This window comes from Ammodytes marinus (assembly GCF_949987685.1).
Source record: "Ammodytes marinus genome assembly, chromosome: 9".
In the NCBI taxonomy this organism is placed as follows: domain Eukaryota; kingdom Metazoa; phylum Chordata; class Actinopteri; order Uranoscopiformes; family Ammodytidae; genus Ammodytes; species Ammodytes marinus.
In genome coordinates this window covers 23,399,620-23,421,195 of record NC_137213.1, presented here as the reverse complement: position 1 = coordinate 23,421,195, position 21,576 = coordinate 23,399,620, and positions in this window count along the sequence as shown.

Below are 21,576 nucleotides of genomic sequence, written 5' to 3'. Positions count from 1 at the left end.
GCAGAGGGATGTTGCTGCGCAGGTTCATATCCACTAGTCTTGTGTTGTATCGTGTCGATGCCATGTCGGCCCGCGGCTCATACATAGTGCATGAAGGGTAATTATTTGGTTGGAGGCTACAACTAGAACGTGGAAGAGGAGAGTGCATCCCTGCAGGGTTTTCTAACAGTCGGACACGGGCATGAGTACTCTTTACTTATGCAAAAAACAGCAAGTTAGGTTTTGACTTTGCTTTGAAAGGACTTGGCAGATATTATGCCATTGTTGGTTTCCTGCACTTTTTTCGTTATGTCAGTCTAATTCTCATATTGGTACCAAACATTGTTAGTTTGCCTCAAAGAATGCAAGTGCTGGACTGACAGAATGGTCTAGAACTTTGGTCTAGAACTCTGGTCCAGCCTGATATGTCACCTGTTTGAGTGCTGTGACATTTTTTGAAGGAATTCATTGTAGCCCAGTGGATGAGTCATACCGCCTTTGATTATCTCTCAACCTTCCCAGTCCAATCCTTTTGTTCATGAACAAATCCTTCCAGTTTGTTTAGTGTTATTTCAGCAATGTAGCATGCTAACATCCTACACTAAGATGGTAAGCATTGTAAAAATGACCTGCTAAACGTTGAAATAATTCAGCATTGGCATGAGAATGTTTACATAAGCATCTAGCCCAAAGCCTTGTTGTACCTAATGCGGCAGTCATGTCATATCAGAGTTGTAGTAATACTGAGTTTCCAAAGTGTAAATAGTCTTTACCTGAAGCTATGATGAAATCTCACTGGGCAAATTTAGTATTCCAGAAGTGCTTGAAAACCAAACAAATGTGGATGCCTCACATCAGCCCAAAGACCAACGTAACGTGCAATGTAATTAAACACAGATTAAGGTGTAACATTGTCAATGAACAATATTTGTGTCCACACAACCAACTGTGATCATACAACCAATATTTTTCATTTAATAGAAATGCACCATGAAATACATGCCTCACACAGACTCTAGCATGGATGTAGACTCTTAATTATTGTGCTACAGCCAAGGCTCTCAGCTCGCATGGGTCCAACTGCATGCCATTGGATAAACCTTTACATGGTCTCTGGAGTGACATTTTCTCAGAAACGGCGTGGTTTCATTTTTGTGGTTTTATGTATGTATGTAGATATGTGGTGTGTGTGTGGTCACATGTGTGCATGTATCCTCTCCCACAGAGTCCTTGCAGTCTGTTGGGCCAAGCTGTTTGTTTTCTCCAACACTTTTAAATCAGTTATCAAACTGACACATTTGTGCTAAAGTTTACATGTGAACTGTGCTTGGAGACAATGCAATGGGCTGTTATATAAACTTTCTCCTGCCAAAATAATTAATTCAGTCTTTTTGCCTTTTGGCTCCAAGTTCATTAAAACACTGTTAATCTTCTTGTGTGTGTGTGTGTGTGTGTGTGTGTGTGTGTGTGTGTGTGTGTGTGTGTGTGTGTGTGTGTGTGTGTGTGTGTGTGTGTGTGTGTGTGTGTGTGTGTGTGTGTGTGTGTGTGTGAGTGTGTGAGGGGGGGGGGGCAAACAGAAATAGGCCTATGACTTATTTTGGATAAATGAATCTTCGGCTATGACTAATCATTGCGTGCTGCTTACTGAGTGATCTGTGATGTTGTATGTGCCATTACGTGGTGCTGCTGTGTGTCCCCCCCCCCCCCCCCCCCTGAGTGGGCTTTTAGAAAACAATAGGCCACGTCGTGTGTTGAGAGAAAGCGTGTTCCGGTGACTCAAAATACTCCTTTCCCAGACCCTTTCGAAGCCAGGAAAGAGAAATGAAAGATTTGTAACAACAGCTCCGATGAATATTGGGTGTAGTTAAGGATGCAGCAGTGCCATCAGCAGAAGTGGGTTGCTTCACATTGAAGCAGCTTGTGTAGGCCTACTAGCGAACTCCTTAGGCTTGCTTTCTGACATACACCATAAGCAATTTAATTCCTCCAGAGTTACTTTGCGCTTCAGTCCTATATCCACTCGAGAGCCTTGACATCATTAATCCATTAAACTTTAAATTCCAGAGGATTTTTTTAGCCCTCCTGCTCCCAGATTAGCAGTTCAGTGCGTTTCTGTGTCAGTTCACTGGGTTGAAATTAATTTCTCGACTAATTTAGTAATTGCACGCCAAAGCTTTTTTTTTTTTTTTCATCTGTGTGGAGGATAAGCTGCAGGAAGGCTAGATGTTTTGCGGTTGTGTTCACTCTGCAACAACACAGGCTTTATGATGACACCTTTTGGCATCAATACTACAGTAGCCTGCTCGCAACACCTTGCGCTTGGGCTAATACATTTGACTGACCGGATCAACGCCATGCAGAAAAATAGGCATTTTTAAATTCAATCTGCGAAATCCAGATTTGTAGAATATACTGCACACTGTGACCTGTCACTGCAGCATGATGTAGACACTGATACATGATCATTTTGCACAGGCTTTTAACCACCGTCTTTGAATGTCGGCTCAAACTGTGAGTAGGACTGTATTATAGTACGGGATTGCTGCTCTGGATAAGTGCTTGATTCACTGCTGCAGTCCGCTTTGCCCATTATGGATAAGCTCCTCTGACACACTGATGTAGAGGGCTACTCCTTTCATACACTGTCATGTGTGTGTGTGTGTGTGTGTGTGTGTGTGTGTGTGTGTGTGTGTGTGTGTGTGTGTGTGTGTGTGTGTGTGTGTGTGTGTGTGTGTGCGTGCGTGAGTGAGTGTGCGGCGTGAACATGCTCTTAGTGCTGTGGGTGGCGTGGGCCGTAATGAGAGAGGGGGGTGGACGTGGGCACATGTGTGAGGATGAGTGACTCTCAATCCTTCTTTCTCTTTCTCTCAATCCCCTTCCATTCTACAACAGTGTGAGTCACATGTGTCCCCCTAGACGCTCACACAAAAACATTCTCACTCACACACCAATCCCAATTTTGTGCTGGCACGGGACGGCTGGACACTGTCCCCGCCGATCAGTGACCACAGTCTGACATCTTGTGCCTCACAGCGTGACTCAAGTTCACAGGGCGTGTATGAATACACCACACAAGAAATACTGGGTGTCTCCTGCTCAGCCGTGGATCCGCTATAGTACTACAGCTAGCCTCTGTAACTACACATGACAGCGCACTTGAAATGCACATCGGCGCTGTTGTGACACTGACTAGAATAACACTAAATTACCAGTTTGTAGTGAGGTGTAATAACAGCATTTGCCAGTCATGGTTGTTCCCATGACGCCGGCTGTGCTGCTTCACTCATACCAGGCCCATCTGCCAGGAAGAGATGTGCAGCGCCGTCTTACAAGACGTGCCGTGAACATGAGGTGCTCCCTCACACACACAGACACACACACACACACACACACACACACACACACACACACACACACACACACACACACACACACACACACACACATGCGAGGACATGCCTGAGGTGTGAGAGGCGTGTTAATGGTGTGTCTTGCAAACCCTAGTCATCACATGTCACTTTTGACAGTCAGTACTCGCCTCTGCTTGTGTAGACGGGCGGTTCACGCACCCGCCGTCACAAATACGTGATTGTTGTCACAGAGGCACGAGCAACAGAGAGAAGGCTGACAGGCTGTGATGAGGAAAGGTGTTTCCTTCTAAAACAAGCGACAAAGCTCACTAACATGCTATTACGACAGGGATATCTTTGAAGATGTTGCATCTACGACGGGATATGTTTCTGACCCTTCTCGGCCCCTTTCCTCTGATATCTTTACAGCACTTCTGGTTCACTTTTGATTCAAAATAAAGTTTAGCTTAGTTAGCTTCTTGGCCTAGAAAGACCCTAGAAAGCATTAACACCCCCCCCCCCCCCCCCCACTCCCCTTTATGAGCGGCTCTGGAAATAGATACAACGTTATCATCTGTTGTGATAATACTCGTGGTATGCTCTGAGGTTCTTGGGGCAGCTCTCTATAAACTGGCATTCTGTCTATAGCCACACTGCCTGCCTGGTGTGCTGTGCAGTTGGTTAGAACAGTGTTTTCTTTGCCATCATCCCTGTAGTCATCCCTAATCCTGTGACTGCAGCTGTACACACAATGGGCTAATCCCATCATGACTCAATTGTGTGCGGAAATAAAGACACACGATGGCTATGAGGAGGGGACTTGTTTGTTAGGGCTCAACGCTCTGTTGTTGTGCTTTCGCTGGGGAAAAAGGGGGAATAGTATTAAACGCTCACCTGCCAATACTGTCTCTCAACTTGGACAGGGGCCAATGCGGCTACTGCTGCAGTTAAAAAGAGTGAGAAGACATTTTTTCTTTCCTCCCTGAAAAGGTGTCACTCTTTTCAAAGAATCTTGGCTACTGGATATAATGCAGACTATGGTGTGTGGGGTTAACAATGCTCCTCATATGGCAAACTCTAGGCTTTTGCTCAGGGCTGAAGGAGCTTTTTAACAAAATGAATTATTGAAGAGACGTAGACAAAAGTGAATTTGAATATTTTTTGCCTGCAGCTTTTGTGCTCTAAGAGAAAAGTATGTAACTGTTAAGCCGGAAATTGCTATAGGCCTACTGTTAGTAGCCAACTATTTTGCAGAGGGATTTCCTTTCTTGTTTACAGAGGGATACCATACACAGTTTAAAAAGCTCAGTACAACCACAGGCTGTCCTTGTTGATGTCTGTTCTTTGGCATACAGAGCCCATTGACCATGCATGTATATGTGTCAGCCTGCCGTCCGTGGCCTCCATTTCTGCTCCTGCTTCAGTGAATTTCCTGTGCACTGGCTCAGATAATGAACAGTCCAACAACCCAAGGGGGACAATTAGCTTCTTAATGTGTCTGGTCTGATAGACGCTTTGCTCTGCTGCGTGGAGAGGCTGTGGAGGGAGTGAGATGCGTAGCCGTCGCCGCAGCCAGACCCTGCGAGGCTGGCACGGTGACACAGAGGGGATCAAACTTAAAGCACAAGCCTTCTGTCTGACACACCGCCGTGTCTCTCTCGCTACAAGGGAACATGAACCCCGCTATGCATTTGGGATTTGCCTTTTTTTTCTGCACCCCCTCACAGATTCCCACTGCACTTTCACACTCAAAGCCAGCAATTGCCTCAAGGAGTTTGAATCCAGCACCTTTTGTCTGTAAAACCCCCTTGACACAGCAATCAGGCTAAGAGGCAAGCACAGACGGTTGGAATTTTAATCGAAAAGAGAATATTGAATTTTGTGGAATTTGAAAATGTGCCTCTCAAACAAAATGCTCCCAACCCCTCTTTGATATGGAAAGCTACTGCTCCTCCCTCCCCTCGCTCCTTCATGAATTAAATTAGTTTTCCTGTCTGTACAGTCGGGTAGCCCAGGGCACTATGACCCTCATTACATGAGTTGTACATATGAGGGAAAAGCCTCCACGTCTATTTATTTGCCCTTCATTCTCCTTTCTATCTATTTTTCTCTCTCATGTACAGTGACACCTTGGCCAAGCAGCGACAGCGTGGAGCTCCAGGGTGACAGGGGGTTAAATAGGTTGTGAGGAGGTCTGGAGGTTATACAAAATGAAACAGTTGGGTCTAATTAATTACTCTACAGTTCATCATGTGTGCATCAACCTAAACTGTGATTAAAACCCTACAGTGCAAATATGACCAAGACTTGTCATGTTGTTAGTTAAGCCTTATACCAGGCAAATTTAATTTAGAAGTCTGAGATTTTATAAAAGCATGTTGTATGTTCTTAACAGCTTTTTGTGTTTCTCTGCACCTGCAGTTTCTCTACTCTGACAAATGATAATACAACACTAGTGTGTAACTTTTGTTTCCCCCATGAGGACTTCTGACTAATTACAACAACACTGTCGGCGCATCTACATGAGGTAAGCATTCAGTGATTGGATGGATTTTATACCTTCTGCTGTACGTCCAGGTTTTTTCTTAGCAGTGGAATCAACAACTGAAACATTTCTTGGGCGCTTCTTGGGATTTTTCTGAGCTCCTGCACCAGTGTCGGGGGCGACACCAGTTTGGAAACGCTGCCATACAGAGAAATACAGGGAGAGTTTTATGGAGCTAATGGGCTTAATCAACTTTGTGTCACCTCTTTTTTGGATGGCTTGAATGTGACCGACATTCATTGATATGAAAAAGGTACGAACTGTAGCTTTAAAAATCGCTTAAGTGCAACATTTATAGGATGGTTGCTCTCACAGATGGTGGTTGCGACCGTCCAGCTGTGAAGTGACAAGCCAAATAAATATTTCGGTCATATCTGTCTCAAGCCAAAATACTGAGTTGCATACAAAATTGCTGTCTGTCCTCTGAGCCATGTGTCAGACTTTCGAACTGAAGGCAAACCAGTTCACCTTTCCTGTCCGGTGGCACCTTTGTTCCAGCCTACAAAGGGTAGAACCAAAGGATAGCACAAAGCAGCCTCCCTCTCATCTAGCTTGTGCTGCACGTAAAATAACTCCACATAATCAATCACCATTGGCAGAAGTAAGCCCTATGTGGTTCAATTGATCCTCCCTGCACTTGTTATTTCTAATAATTCGGGACCTGTTTGAGATCACTGGGATATCTCCAATGATAAACAACATCCTGAAATACAAATTTGATGCAAACTTAAACATGCAGTCGATGTTGCTATGTCGAACATATAAGAAAGCGTTTGCTTGTTTATACAGCTTGCAACATTAGTATTCATTTGGAGTTGTGTCTGGCCACAGGGCGATTGTAAATCCAATATTATGGCTCTTTAGCTGCTGTTGAAGACCGCTATATTTGCCTTAATGGAGTCTATAAGGATTAAAGGTGGCCAGTGCTGTTGCCGTCAGGGCCCCTATCAGCTCCTTTGCCTGAGGAGCTCAGGCTGCAAAAGTATCATGTTTTAAATCACTTCTCATATTATGTTTTATATGGATGCCTTTATCTACTCTTACATTTCTCATTCCTTTTCTGGTCCCCACGGCTGTTATACAGTAGCTACTTATCTTTTTTTTTTATTTTTTCATTTGAGCCTCAATTATTCAGCTTATTAAACGTTGTCTTTTGTTTTGAAAAGTGCTTTATATTAGCATGAACCATTATTTGTGTTTTAAAGTGTGATTCGGAGTATAGCACAGTTATTGTAACGCACCACAAAAGCACAAAATGACACACATGAAATAAAAATGAGTTATAGGAGATTCGGCCGATGTGAGCAGAAGGCTGTAATATATTTTAGTTCTGCTCTAACAGCTACAGTATGTCTGCAGCTCCAGGTTGTGACACTCTGGTGTTACTGTTGTTTAAAGCATATGGCGGGCTCCTACTTGGCTTTGCAGAGCCTTTAATTAGCCCAGCGGTCCAAACAAGGTTACTGCAGTAAAGGAAAGAGAAGTGTGTGTGTGTGTGTGTGTGTGTGTGTGTGAATGTGTGAATAGGGTAATGTGGGGCAGCGTTGGGGGGGGGGGGGGGGGTGTCTCCTGAAGATATTATGTAATTCAGTGCTTGGTTTAGTTATGTAAGGGATCAATAGTGTAAGCGAAGCACACATGCTAATTATTGTTCTCCACTGAAGTTCGTGGCTAATTGTTTCTCAGGAGAGGTGCCAGGCGTCCTGTGCTGCTCCCGCTGTGGAAACAGAGACGGTGTTGCATGCTATGTTGTCAGACATGCAAAGGAAGAACTACACTGCTTTACTAGGCAGGTTCCCCCCAGTGCTTTTTAACATTAAAGAGATGGGAGTAGTGAGGCAGTACTGAATCTTTTCTGAAGCATGAGCCAAAAATTGAATTGCGAGTTTCTTCTTCTTCTGCAGCATTCATTTGGTAAAAAAATTACATTTATATTGCATACTTTTTGTTCACATGATTTCGCCTAACAAGCTAGCAAGAAGAATATTTCCAGCGCATAGCAGGCAGCCAAGGCGACGCCTCACCGGTTTTGCTAATACGATTGAATTGAGAACGACTTTACGCGTCAACCTCAGCCCTGAGTAGACAAGACACGAGGTCTGTACCAGTTCTTTGTTGGTTCATTTCACGACATGTTGCTCAGAATGCAAGCAACCTGCTCCCTTCAGCTCTATCTGATATGTCATGCTTACATTGTGCTTCACATCCACTCTCCAAAATGCTACCCCCGCCTAGCTCTTCACAACTTATTACTAGTGTAGTAAAGTATGAATCTTATGAATCAAATAATTAATACTTTTTTTAAGAAGAACTGCTCATGGTTTCAACATAGGTTTAAAACTGTCCAGACCTTTCTCTAACGTTGCATGAAAAACACAGGCTCCTTAATTAATGGAATAGAAAATAATTAGATGGAACTTAGAACTTGTTTTCACACAGCCAATTAAAATCATGTAATTTTAAAATGTGTTCAAAACAAATATGACACTGCTCAATATGAGCTCTCCTGCTAATATCTTCCTATCTACTGTGAATATAAACTATAGGATGTACATCTTTATCCTGCACCTTAGCTTTTTCAACCGACGTACTGTCACTGGGACCAGGTGCTATGCTAACTTCTGTTTACAGGTAAGTTTGCTAATTAACTCCATCTACAGCACATGAACTTAACTGCAAACCACTGCTAAGCAAACCCTGACTGTCCATGGCCTTTAGCTACGATTTATAGCGCAAGTTAAATTAATTTTAGTTCTGTCCCGACTCATCAGCTAGCTGCTCTGTTTCCCTAAAAACTATTTTTTTAATTAAATTTTGGAGGGGAACTCCACCAATGTTACAGTCTTCTTACGGATCTTGGTGAGTATTAATGCTGATAAAGACTTTTGAGGATCCAAATTGAACTGTTTGGATTCTGAGAAACAATTGGAGGAGAAGTAGGAGAATCCTTTTAGCTAACTTCCTGTCAGTGAGTGCAGTTAGCAGTCCCCTCCCTCGTCCCTACGTCACCACCACATGGACGCACAGCCGTCTTCATAGATAGTGCTGCGATGGAGAGTAGCGAGTCATTGTACACGGCTTCATAGCGCTCTGTCTCCTTATTGGATAAAAAAGAGCGGATACTCAAAAAAAATTCTGGCAATTATTGCAAAGCTGAATGACTGGGAGACCTGTGTTATGCATACCGTTTAAGTGATTGCTGTATGAATATAGTGATTTAGCACATATTTTAACAAAATATATCACTTACTACTTCTTTAATGTCATTCAAGGTCACATTGGTTGGATATATGATGTGCACCTGCAGCATACATTTTTACACTTTTTCCCTCCATTGTAAGTTTGACTTTATAGGAATATAATTCTAATGCTATGCTGCTGGGGTACTGTTCAAAATATATTTTAAAAATTATTTTATGGTTGATGGGTAACCCATCCAACAGCTTTCAATACAAAAAAATCCTCCACATTTTGAATTCTGTCACTAAACCCACCTGAGTACAGTTCAGTGAAGAATGGTCATTTCACTTCAACTGAATGTCTATATAGTGTATGTGTGTCAGAGAGCCAACATCATACTCTGTGGATCTCTACATGACACCTGTCAAGACCATGGTAATGGCTGTTCTCTGTTTATCAAATTCCCCTGCGCCATTGCAACGGCCTTGTTCTTTTTTCTCACCGTAGAGGGACAGAATATCACACAGTGTCTTTCTTCATACATCTCTTTCCTTCTCACGCTCTCTTTGTCTTTCCTCCACACTTTTGCTCTCCATTTTGCACTCTTACATCTCTTTCACTCCCCTTCTCCTTGGTCTTATTTACTAGCTCTTGCTCTTTCTTGCAGTCTGTTGCCTTCTGTCTCTTTTCGTTTTTCTCTCCCTGTCTTTCTCTCTCTCTCTCTCTTCGCCTGGCCCTGCTTGGCTTCACCTCCTTCCTCTCAGCTCAGCTACTCTGGGATTGTCCCCGATCATACAACATCAAAATACTTCTCCTCACTGTTGCCCTGTGTTCCCATGATCTGGACCATGTAATATTAAAGTCAGAAGGGACAGGCCTGCTGCTTCCAATGAGCGCGGCAGAGGAAAAAAAACCAATCCGACCGAGATGCAGGAGAGGGGAAAGCGATGTCGCCACACAGCCGAGCCAGCGAGATGAATGCACTTTGACTAAATCTCCCCTTTAGCCACTTATTATTATTCACAAAGTCCAAACCCCGCTCTACCGCAGCTCTAAAAACTGCATATAAAATGTGAGCGATGCATTTGCAGCCGTTCAACCAACAAAGCTTTTTAAGGCCAGGCTGAGATTGAGAACAAGCTCAGAGATTTTTGATTGATTATGCACTTTGATCACTACTGTACATCCGCCATATATGCAAAAGATGTAAGTGGCCTTATCCCTGTTGAGATTTAAAGCAGCTCCGAGTAACATTTAAATATCTTTTAAACAGCCTCATGTTTCCTCTCATAATCATAAATGACCTTTAACAGCAAACGAGACCATCAGTGCAAAGAAAGAAGTTTTTATATAGTTTTTATTACTGCATTTGGTCTGGTCGTACACCCAGTCCGATTTTCGGTTCACACGTGCATGCTCTATGGTCACATATCCGTTGGTCGCAGATTTCAGTGTGGTGCAGCAACGTGATTTGAGAAGCCTATCCCTCCAGGTGAGGGAAGGGGAGCGGGAGCCTTGTTTGAGACAGTTATTTGTCGTCATAATGACTGGTAACAGGGCTGAACCATCATCGAAAAAAAAAAATGCAATGAAGAAAAGCTAAAAGGGAGAGATAGGCGGGCGGCAGGGCGTTGCCAAGCAAAGTATACACAATTTCACAACTGGAGTGTTTACTCCTAAATGAATGAGCGGTAGCCTACTAAAACAAAGTTTACTTTGCCTCACCAGCATCATCAGATGACCATTATTCATCTGAAATAGTCATTATTTACAACACATTACCTCATTGTGATCCATAACTGCCGTCTCTCGTTCATTCGCTTTCTGTGAGGACACGTAGCCTAATCTTTCAGCTCTGTGAGAGGTGACACTGCATCAACTCATTGCAATCAGGTGTGTGTAACACTGACTGGCATTAGTTGATGCTGTGTCACTAACCACTCTCACGGAGCCGAAAAGAGTCCGGTGCCCTCACACTTTCAACACACGGACATGCACTATATTGCTTCCTGATCATTTGAATCTCGCACGCCCGGCACGAGCTAGAAAACAGCTTCACGACAGCTGGCGTCGTAAAAATACTGCCGCTTTTGTCCAAAGGGGCCGCCAACGTGCAATGTTACTCGTAGTGGCTTTAAATTTGGACCAGTCTTCTAAAGTCAGCGATTCTGGAGAATGCTTGTTGTCAAAATAACTTTGTCAAAATCAGTGAATATCTCCTCACGATCAACTACCTGCCCGAACTGTGCAAGCGCGCTGAAAATAAATATGTTTTTAACAGCCTAGGCTCTGTAAACTGGTATGCAAACAAAGAGGGCTCACCTTAGCTAGCAACATGCCCGTTTACAGAGCCTAGGATATGTATTACCACCAGATTTATTTTCAGCGCACACTCAGTACGGACAGGCAGTGGATCGTGAGGAGATATTCACTGATTTTGCAAAAAAGTATTCTTCAACAAGCAGTCTCCAGAATCACTGACTCCACCTTTTAATTCTATGATTTTTCTCTACGGGCGACCAACCGTTGTTGGGAGAAAATGAACCACTCACACAATCATTATCAAGAAAAACCTTTGGGGACTGCCTGCTTGGAGAGAACACACTGACTTTTAGTGCAGCCCACCAATGAGGCTACATAGCAGCACATGTGCAATTAACGCAGGACAGATGGTCCAAGTTCACATCAAATCAATGCCGAGGATGAAGTGATGGGGAGGGAAGGCCGTATTGCCCCGTGGGGCTGCCACGGCTTCACTGTCACTGATGCCTGGCTCGGTTTGACATGTTTGATCAGGTGACTCCATGCAAAGTGAAGCCACTTTGAAATTGAAATGCATGCCAGAGAGTATTTACACCTAGCCCTCTGCCTTTTTGTAACACAGGTGGATCCGCATTACAAAATCTATAATTTTAGATGAGTCTCATACATTATGCATGCAACACGCTATTAGTGAAGACAGGTAGAGGTAGGCCCTGGGGGTTTTAAATGAATTTTTCAGTTGATGATGATAGGGCTGATTTGCATATTGCGGGAGGTGACATTGTGTTTGTTCTGGAAAATTGGTTGAGATTAAGGTTCATGGTCATGGCGTGCTTGTATCAGCTAATACTGTTAAAAAGAACCGGAAAACATCAGGTTGTGGTGTGTGTGTATGTATGTCGTGATCCTTGTATTTGGTTAAACTAATTAATCTCTGCTGTAATCCTGACCTTGTTAAATTAATTTCCATGCCAATGAAAAATTTTAATAGCGATTACTGATGCTGATTATGAAAGTAGTGCTTCACATTGTGTTTGACCATCATGTAAAATGATAGTGTACTAAGAAATTAAAAACCATCAAGCAAACAAATTGACATTGGAGATCTCCCATAGGTAATATTCAAAATATTCACTACAGTAATTGCTTGTGCCATAACTTTCAAAGAATAAGACACCATCATAGATCTCACAGAGTATGGGGGAATTCAATTAAAGTAAAACAATTAATGAGGATATAATATCAATGAAGGATTCTTTTAAACATCAATCATGGAACTGACCACCACCTACTTTTAGTTTTAGCATACATAGCATTTGCTAATAAGTTCTAAGCACAGAATACAGTTGAATCTAATGGGAAAGTCCTCCCTTTGTACTAGGCTACTTAGTACAAAAATCAAAGTACTACACAAATCATAGTTTTGACCTGATGATCAGGCAATCAACAAAAACATAAATGTCTCTGTACCATGTATTATGATACGTGAATGTTTAAGACATTGTTAATCAAAATCAATACTGTCAAACTCAGAATGGTGCTAGAATAAAAGTCAGAAATCACCAAATATTACATTCAGGGATCTTTACCATCTTTACCCTGCAATCAATTTGATATATGGCAGTCTGTCAACCAGCTAACATTGACATTCCTAAAACTACATTGCATTGCTAAGAAAGGATTCATTTTTATTAAAACAAATCATTTTTATGTGACACAGTTTTATTGATTTTATTTATGAGTGAGAGAGGAAGGAGAAAAAACAGCCCCGAGTATGACTTTGGCAGAATTACGCTGTAAAATAATACTGTGCTATAGTAAAAGGCTACTATGCATCCACATAAAACAAGATCAATGCTTTATTAATGCAAATTTATTACAAGACTAACTCTGGCTGGTAAATATTTTATATTGCCCTGCCATTGGCAGCTGAACCCAAAACTTAATTTTAGATTCTGTCAGCCGTAGATTTGTTATACATACTATAACAACGGCATATCGCCTACTCCTTTCTCCAACAATGAAGAAGACATCAGAGGTCATAAACTGGTTCCTCCATTTGCCACAGACTGTTACTATTCTTCTAGAGGCTGTAGTTGAAAATCAAACAGCCTCCACCAAGAAGACCTGAATATTTATATCTGGCCCTCTTGCCTGCACAGCATCAGTGCCGAGCAGCCGTGATTGTAACTGAAGTATTGCGATAATGACCTTGCTTTGGGTAGTCAACAAAATATTAATTAGAGGTTGGCTGTGCTTATGAGTCAGCTGTTGTTGTTATGCAACCCAGGCGAGCAAAGCAGACAACTGTTCAGATGTGAATTCACCCAAATAAATAAAAAACACAAAAGTGTGAGGTTGGTCTTTTGTCTACTGTTACAGCAACCACATAATCATTAGTCAGTACAATGTTTGCCTGACACCTACTCAATTCATCAGTGAATGTAAAGGCTATGAAACGAAAAAATCAATACAGTATAAAAGCGGAAGTCTATTCATGGGCTGTTTTAATAGCAAGCTTGTTGCGTGACTCCATAGTCCTGACGATTTCCATCAGCACCTGCAGTCACAGAGGAAGCCGTTTGCAGGGGAGGGGAGGTATTATGAGCATCCTTGCTAATTAACTGTTTCTACTTCCCTATCCGAAGACTGCAGTCTCTCTCTCTCTCTCGCTCTCTGTCTCTGTCTCTCTCTGCCTCTCTCTATCATTCCTGCCCCTCCTCGTGTTCGACAGCCCAGTCTGATTTGTATTCAGGTGGCTTCCTCTCCTCCTCTGTGTGTGACTCTGCAGAGCAGGTGTCCATGGCTGTGGCTCTGACAATGATAGCCCACTGATAAGCTGCCTGGTGAAGACTGATAGATAGGCAGAGAACCTGTGTTTTCCACTGACGAGAATGACATGTTTTCAGCTGCTATTTTGCTGTTATGGAAGGTCATTTAAATGCAAGCAAGATAAACTTGCCATCCCCATGTGTACTCTACACGCACATGTACACGCACACGATACCGTACCGATAACATGCATAGCAGTCGACTGAGACATCTGAGTTATGAAACGTGCACACTATATGTAAGTGATCACTGTATGAATATAGAGCGATTTACCAGGGTTATTAACATAAATATATCGCTAACTTCACCTTTAAGACCCCTGAAATTGTTTCTGCTTTCTTTTAACAGTTGTGGGACCTGTGGCCGGATCCCAAAGTGGTCCAGTATTCCCCCAAGTGAACTGGTCTGTGTGATTATGATGTGCTGCCTGAACCATGGCATCTTGCCTGATACCACTGCAATGGTCAACTGTAATCTTAAAGAAGTCTCATCTACGGTGACAGGCCAGGGCCAAATAAGGTAAGGGAGGTATAGAGTTAGCCTTGAGTTGCTGCATGGCAATAAATCCTTTTAGCCCAGTATAAGGTTAAAAGCTCCTGTAGGCTACCTCTGCTGGTGCTGTTTATTTTGCAGATGAATCAGGTGACAAAATCAAATTCTGTCCTAAAGCCAACACAGTTTGACTGGTACAAACAGTGGCCTCAGGGTTGTTAATTGTCCCTGAATTTAACCCTTTGTATATAAGTTTTAAATTGGGCCGGATAAGCGTTCAGAAATGAATTAATTTAGTTTTTTCAGTGTGTGTTTTTGAGTGTGCACTTGATCTGTGAACTGTAACCTCAAGATCAGTTTTTAATTCAAACAAACTTACTTTGTGACTTTGGTCAAAGGAGCAGTGTTTACGTCTATAGGTTTCTTCAACAAATGAGGCCTCAGGGTATGTATGTCACTCCCTGCTGAGCTGCATCGCTAATGTCACTGTGTGCGTCTGGGTGTATAATTGAAAAATGGCTACACATGAATTAAGGCTGCCAAAGCAACAGCTTGACAGTGTGATGTAAATAGAAACTTGAGGGGAAAGTAGACAAACACTGAAAAACCATACCATTACATTGTTGTTTTACACTGAAGCTAAATTTCAACATCGCGTTTAGTCCAGCCATCCATCTTGTTTGGAGAAGTTTAAAGTTGATTTTATATTTTTGAGAGAAGGTATTTCAAATCTCACAATTATTCAGTATCTGAGCCGAGCCATAAAGGAAATGGGACCTGAATCCAAGACCTTAAACAATGTTTTATTATATTAACGATGAAAGAAATTACTTAATTGTCTAGCATCACTTTTGACCATGTTATTTTATGGTTGGACATGACTTGTGGGAAAGGGTTTGAGTATAAACTCTTCGTCAAAACACATGCAGACACAGAACATGGAAACGTCTTTTGAGTTTGTTTCAGTCAAAGTAGCCTTTTCCCAAATGATCATCTTGTTTTTTGGAAGTCCTTTGGATGACATGACCGGCTGTCTGCTCCATTTGCCTGAGTGGTGGGGAAAAATGGGCAAACAATCAAGAACAAGCAACAAGCTGACATTATTGATCATGTTGTTTGTAGAGGGGAGGGAGGGAGGGAGGGAGGGGTAGGGCTTTTCAGACATGCTGATGGGCTCATGTTTTTCTGCCTGTGATAACGGATGGAAGATTCACGGTGGCCATGGCCGCTCCATGTCCACCGCCCAATCCAGAAGGGATATTTATGTTGACAGCGCTCCTTCTCCCCAACCAAGCCCCGAAGGCGGATCACACAAGCTGTCACTCAGATTGATGTCTCCCCTGACGGCACAAGTTTAAAGGGGGAAAAAAAGGAGGAGAAGGTAATGAAGAGAGGGATAGAGGATGGAGAATGCTCCCAGGCTTAGAGAGAGACGTATGAAGATGATCTCCTGCCGCCGCATCATTTCTACTCAATTCATCACATTGACATTCACGTACATGCACACGTCGTATACTGTACCAACTGGGAGTTGTTGCACCCAGAGCACTGTTTGTGTATAGGAAAAATCTGCTCTATTACACAGAGGATTTGTTCAATATGTCTTTGATGTGTTAGCCTGTTTATGGAAAGGGGTGGGTTGGGTGGGGAGGATGGAGGGAAGAGCTCAGTCATATAATGTAGCTCGAATGAAAAGGAAATAAAAAGATGCAAGGTAATGTGATGGACGTGACCTCTTTGCATATTGCTGCAATGTTTATTATTTGGCATACTAGGGCAACGTGTGCATAGCTACATGGAGTGGCGCAAGTGTTATCCAGGTCCATCATCATTTTCAGAATGGGATGTCATTTGCTTTTGTCGGCTATTCAACCACGACCAAGAATGAATTTTCTATCTCTTCTTGCTTTGATTTGTTTTCATATCGGGACAGCTTTGCATTGTGCAACAGGCAATTTTTATGTGCACGGCAAGTGGCCCCATAATGATGAAAGGAAACATAATCAAATGTCTGCTTTCATTTCACAGGACATATTGTTCAAATGGAGTAATAACTATCTGCTCTGCCTCTCCCAATCGTCTCCTACTCATCTTTGCCCTCCTTCTTTGCGCGCCTTCTGTGCCTATTTCGGACCCCTATTCAGTCCTTGGAAGAATGCATTTGAAACCATGCAAATGAGAACAAGTGAACGAATGAATGTTTCATGAATGCTTTTATGATGAGCAAATGCAAATGAGGATGAGTGAATGAATGAATGTTTAATGAACGCTTGTTTAATGAAAAGGACTTATTAACTAGAGCGCTGACTTAGCACTGCGCCGCGGCCCGGGCCTATAGCATGCATGATAGGATCACATTATATTTTGGCAAGGAGGTGATACAACACATTTAGACAAACAAGCGCTGCTAATCAGTCGGACCTGATTGACAGGACCGAGACATATTGAATTAGCATTTAACTGTCACTGTGCCCTACCCACCCACCTCTGTTTGTTTTGGATAGTGTTGCACTAAAATACAATCCGATGGAGTTCATTTGGACGGGGCTAGCCAACCGAGCCACATTTTTGGCTTCTATGTGGCTAAGCTGGGAATAGAGGGCCGCACATCTATTGCCTCATTAGCAGTTGTTGTCATAATGCCCCCACATCACACACACAGAGGTAGAGGAAACTAACATTTAACTTCACCCTTGTGTCCTCTAGCTGCTTAGATGGGTTGTGTGAGTGTGTGTGGGTGTGTGCGTGTATCTACGCTTCTTTCAAATGTGTGTGTCTTTGTGCAGGGGCTACATACTTATGCATAAATGGTTGTGCATAATGAATGTGTGTGCCCGCCTTCAAACAAGTACAACCTATGTTTGAGTTTGACTCCGCTTGAATCTACCTTTTAATCGTGATGTTAAACGCCTATGTGGTGCAACCTCTCTCTCTCTCTTTATGGGATATTACTGCCTCCATCTCTCACTCCATACTGGCTTAATCACCAAGGTGAACCCAGAAGAAATGATTGGCAGGCATGTCCACTGGGGTGTAGTTGCTTCCTTCCCACTTAAATCTTTATTGACACGTGGCTTTCAACATTACATAAATGGGAAATATATATATTTTTTTCATCACCATACATGCAGTCCTTCCCAATGTCAGAACGCTTTCTTGTTTAATGTCCTATTATCCATTTTTCTTCTCTGTGTTTTTATTATAGCCTCAATATATGTTTATTTTCTTTTAAGAAGAGTTATTTTCTTTGGTAATATTTCATTAAATAATTTTATATCTGTTGAATCCTATTCCGCTCCAACATATTTGACATGAATATAACTTTACCTTTCAACGTGGTTGTATCAGAGAAACAATTATGATTTTTCCAAGGAGAATTTCCACACACCATTGTCCATTGCTCATGTCCATGCAATAGTAGATGCCTGGTGTATCTGAATATTGCTCTATGTCCCGTTTCACTTTTAATATACTCAGATGAGTGTTTATAATTAGTGATCAATCCTTGATATATTGCCAAAATTATTCTCATTACTTTCCTTGGCTTGAGTCCAGCTTCACATAAATTGGATAAAAAGCTCCTGAGCTGCTGCAGCATAGATTCATTTTACATAACTAATTTGAGACAGAGGGGAGTGTGGATGTTACCATGGCTAAAACCCACTGAAGCCTTAACCACAAACAGCCAATAAATGAATAAATGATTTTGATTTCTAATTATAATTTCTGATAGTATATGATCCTAGTAGGTTTTGTAATTTCTATTGAATTGAATGTTGTCAGTGTTGACCCTCAGCCCAAGTTACATCACATCGACTGAGCCGCTGAGAGAGAACGACCAGTGATGCAATGGATATACTATGAGCAGAGGGTCAAGTTCAATATGCAATGTTCTGACGAAATCATATGTCCAAATTGAATGCATACGGCATGCAAATTACCTACACTTTTCAAGAGCAGATGTAGTGTAGGAAAAGATGAAAAAGTATGCAATTTGTCAGTTTTCATTCTTCATTGATTATCTTTTTGACCACACAGGTTGTTTGTTCGGTTGAAAATGGCCTACAGTTTTCACTATACACCTCCAACACACGTGGCGCAAAATTAACATTAATCTGGAGTTGTGCTGTTTGCTTTGTGTAAGTCTTATATCAACTTCCTTTTAGCTTTGTTTTGGTCTCCACCAATTCCTGGGGCACATATCTGGTACTATAGCAGCTAAATGCTCCCCTTTGTTCACCAGCTAGCTGCTAATTTGACCGTCTGCTGTTTGGTGGTGGGCTGTTAGTGTACCATAGTTTCTTAGAGCTGTTTTTCTCTCAAATCTCTGCCTTGACCTGCTCTAAACATAAGCTGTTGAGAGTGATTAGACTTAGAGTGAACCAAAACGGTGAAGTTGTGGGCACTTAAACTAAAAGAGGAGAAGAGAGCAAAAGGGAATGTTGGGTAAAAAAAAAAATTCTGTGTTGGTTCACAACAGAGATTTACCTACAGTCATTTAATACTGTTTCATCATAAAAGTATTAACTTGCGCAGCTTTAATTACACTCCACCACCAAGGTTTTGCCTCCTTTCACCCAAATCTTGATGTTTTGAATATATCAACGGCCAGTTATCGATTGATTTATGAGAGTACAGTATGTCAGCAGTTTGACAGCTCAACAGCATTGTGTCCTTTAGGTCAGCTGAAGCTCATTATAACAGGGTGGCACTTTTTCTATAATCCCCGGACAAATTTAAACCTTTCATCTCTAAACAGAACCATATTATTCCAATAACCGTCATTATCCCTCATATTAGCTTAGCGGAGGGAACAGGCCAAATGGCAGGGTTCTGACACTGTGTCCTCTTTGACCTTCCACACCCACACTAACACTCACTGCATATGCTCTCTCTCTCCCTCTGTCGTTCCCCGCCCTCCCCTCCTCTCCCCTCCCCTCCCCTCCATCTCCCCATCTCCCCTCTCTCTCCCGTTGCTACAGTTGTGTTAGGGGGAAATGGGGCTTAACAAAAATATTGTCAAACTGCCTGGAAAGCCGAGGGGAGGAAGCTGGGCGAGCATGTCCAAATAGCCTCAATTTGAATTGCTAATTTGAACTCCAAAATAAGAAAGAATAAGAAAAAAAGGTGTTGACAGAACTGAGAGCCGAGGAGAGGAGAGTATATAGGACCTTAATAAAGCAACAGTGTTAACGCTTATGTGAGCGGCTTTCGGAGGGAGATCAAAGTGTTTTTTAAAAACAGGGCGGACTTGGCTAAGCTTCTTCAGGGGACCTTCCTCACCCGCATACATCTTTCTCTCTTTCTCTTTCTCTCCCACTAATTCTGTCCCTTCAGTGGCTATAGCCTCCACAATCCCCTTTTTCTCACAGCCTGGGCTTGCCGATGAGAACCACTACTTCCTCAAAGAGCATGCAAATGTGCCAATGTATGTGCGACAGAGACGGAGAGGGAGGCGGAGAGGAGAGGGAGGAAAGAAGGCGAGCTTTGTTAGAGAGATGTCTAAATTGGGTTGCCTTTGTGCACATCCACTGATCTCTTTCAGATGAAAAATGGAACATGTGCTTGTGTCCCACTGCAAGGCTGTCCACACACACATGGAGCGACCCACACATCAAAACCCCACAGTTAATCATGCGCAAAATGGACTCCTGTATTTTTTCAGGTCCCTTGAAACCTGCAAGCAAAACAGAAATGAATTCTTTATGGCCATGGTTTAATACTGTATTAGCAACAATTCCATGTGACATAGTTGGCTTGTTTGTTGTCTTAACAGCAGATGAATGGGAGAGAGTTGGTATCAATTTGGCTTGAAATGGGAGAGCTGCAGATGATGGGACACAGCTAGCTTCTCCCAAAAGAAAAGTGAATGAACCCTCTGGCAGCTAATAACCAGGTTTAAACCCACATCCATGAACCAACAGACTTCAGTTCAGAGTTGGAGTGAGGGTGTGTGAAAACCTTTAGGATGGGAATCCTTGAATGCTGCGTGCATTCGGCGGGCAAAGCTAGCTGATGATGGTCAGTAAATACTTTATAACTACACTGCCGCTGTTTGAGAGAACCGGGCTGAATAATGCAAAGTAATGTGCATTATGTAATAAGTAATTGATCACACTTTTAAAGTAGCTTGTCGGACACTGTTCAAAACCTGTACATTGTGTTACTGTGGTTGTATAAATCCAGGCAATGAAAAATGGCTAATGTATGTTTTAAAACCTTTAATGAATGGGTTCTCTCTTTGTCTGATGACATGTGGTCTAATTTGTCACACGTTTTTCTAAATTAATAACCACCCTCAGAGTTGTGATTAGAAGTTTTGAAAAGTCTTTGTGTTCCTGGTCAAATATAGTGGACCATAGAAAACTATAAATCCTTTCTGGACATGTTTGGAGTATTAGTTTTGTTTCCAATTATCTTTTTTTGATATGTCTTTTAATCATATCTTCTCCTTACCCCTATTTTAAAACGTTTATTGCGTCACCGAAAAGTAATTTATTAAACCTATATTCTTAATTTTTTTGCATTACATTTATGCAAGATGTTTACTGTACCATGAATGGCTTCTCAATTAGTTGTGACGTCACAAAATCCTGCTTGTACAGTAGGTACCTGTATTGATCTTAAATTGAAGTCGAGCACAGAGAAATTGGTTAAAGTATCAAACATGCAAATGACCAAAAAATCCAAATGAAATAAAAATAAGCAGGAACTCATTCCGTAGCGGAGGAGACAGCTGGAAGTATAGAGTAAAGTATTGCAACACACCATCCTAGGAACATCTCAACCAACTATTTCAGGCAAAATATAAAAATGTAAAAGCTCTACATTTCTGGCATCCACTACTGTTACATGTTTCCTCTGATGTTTCCTTCACTTTAACATATCCCCCTCACCACATACTTCAACCAAAGTAAATCTGTCTACTATGAGATC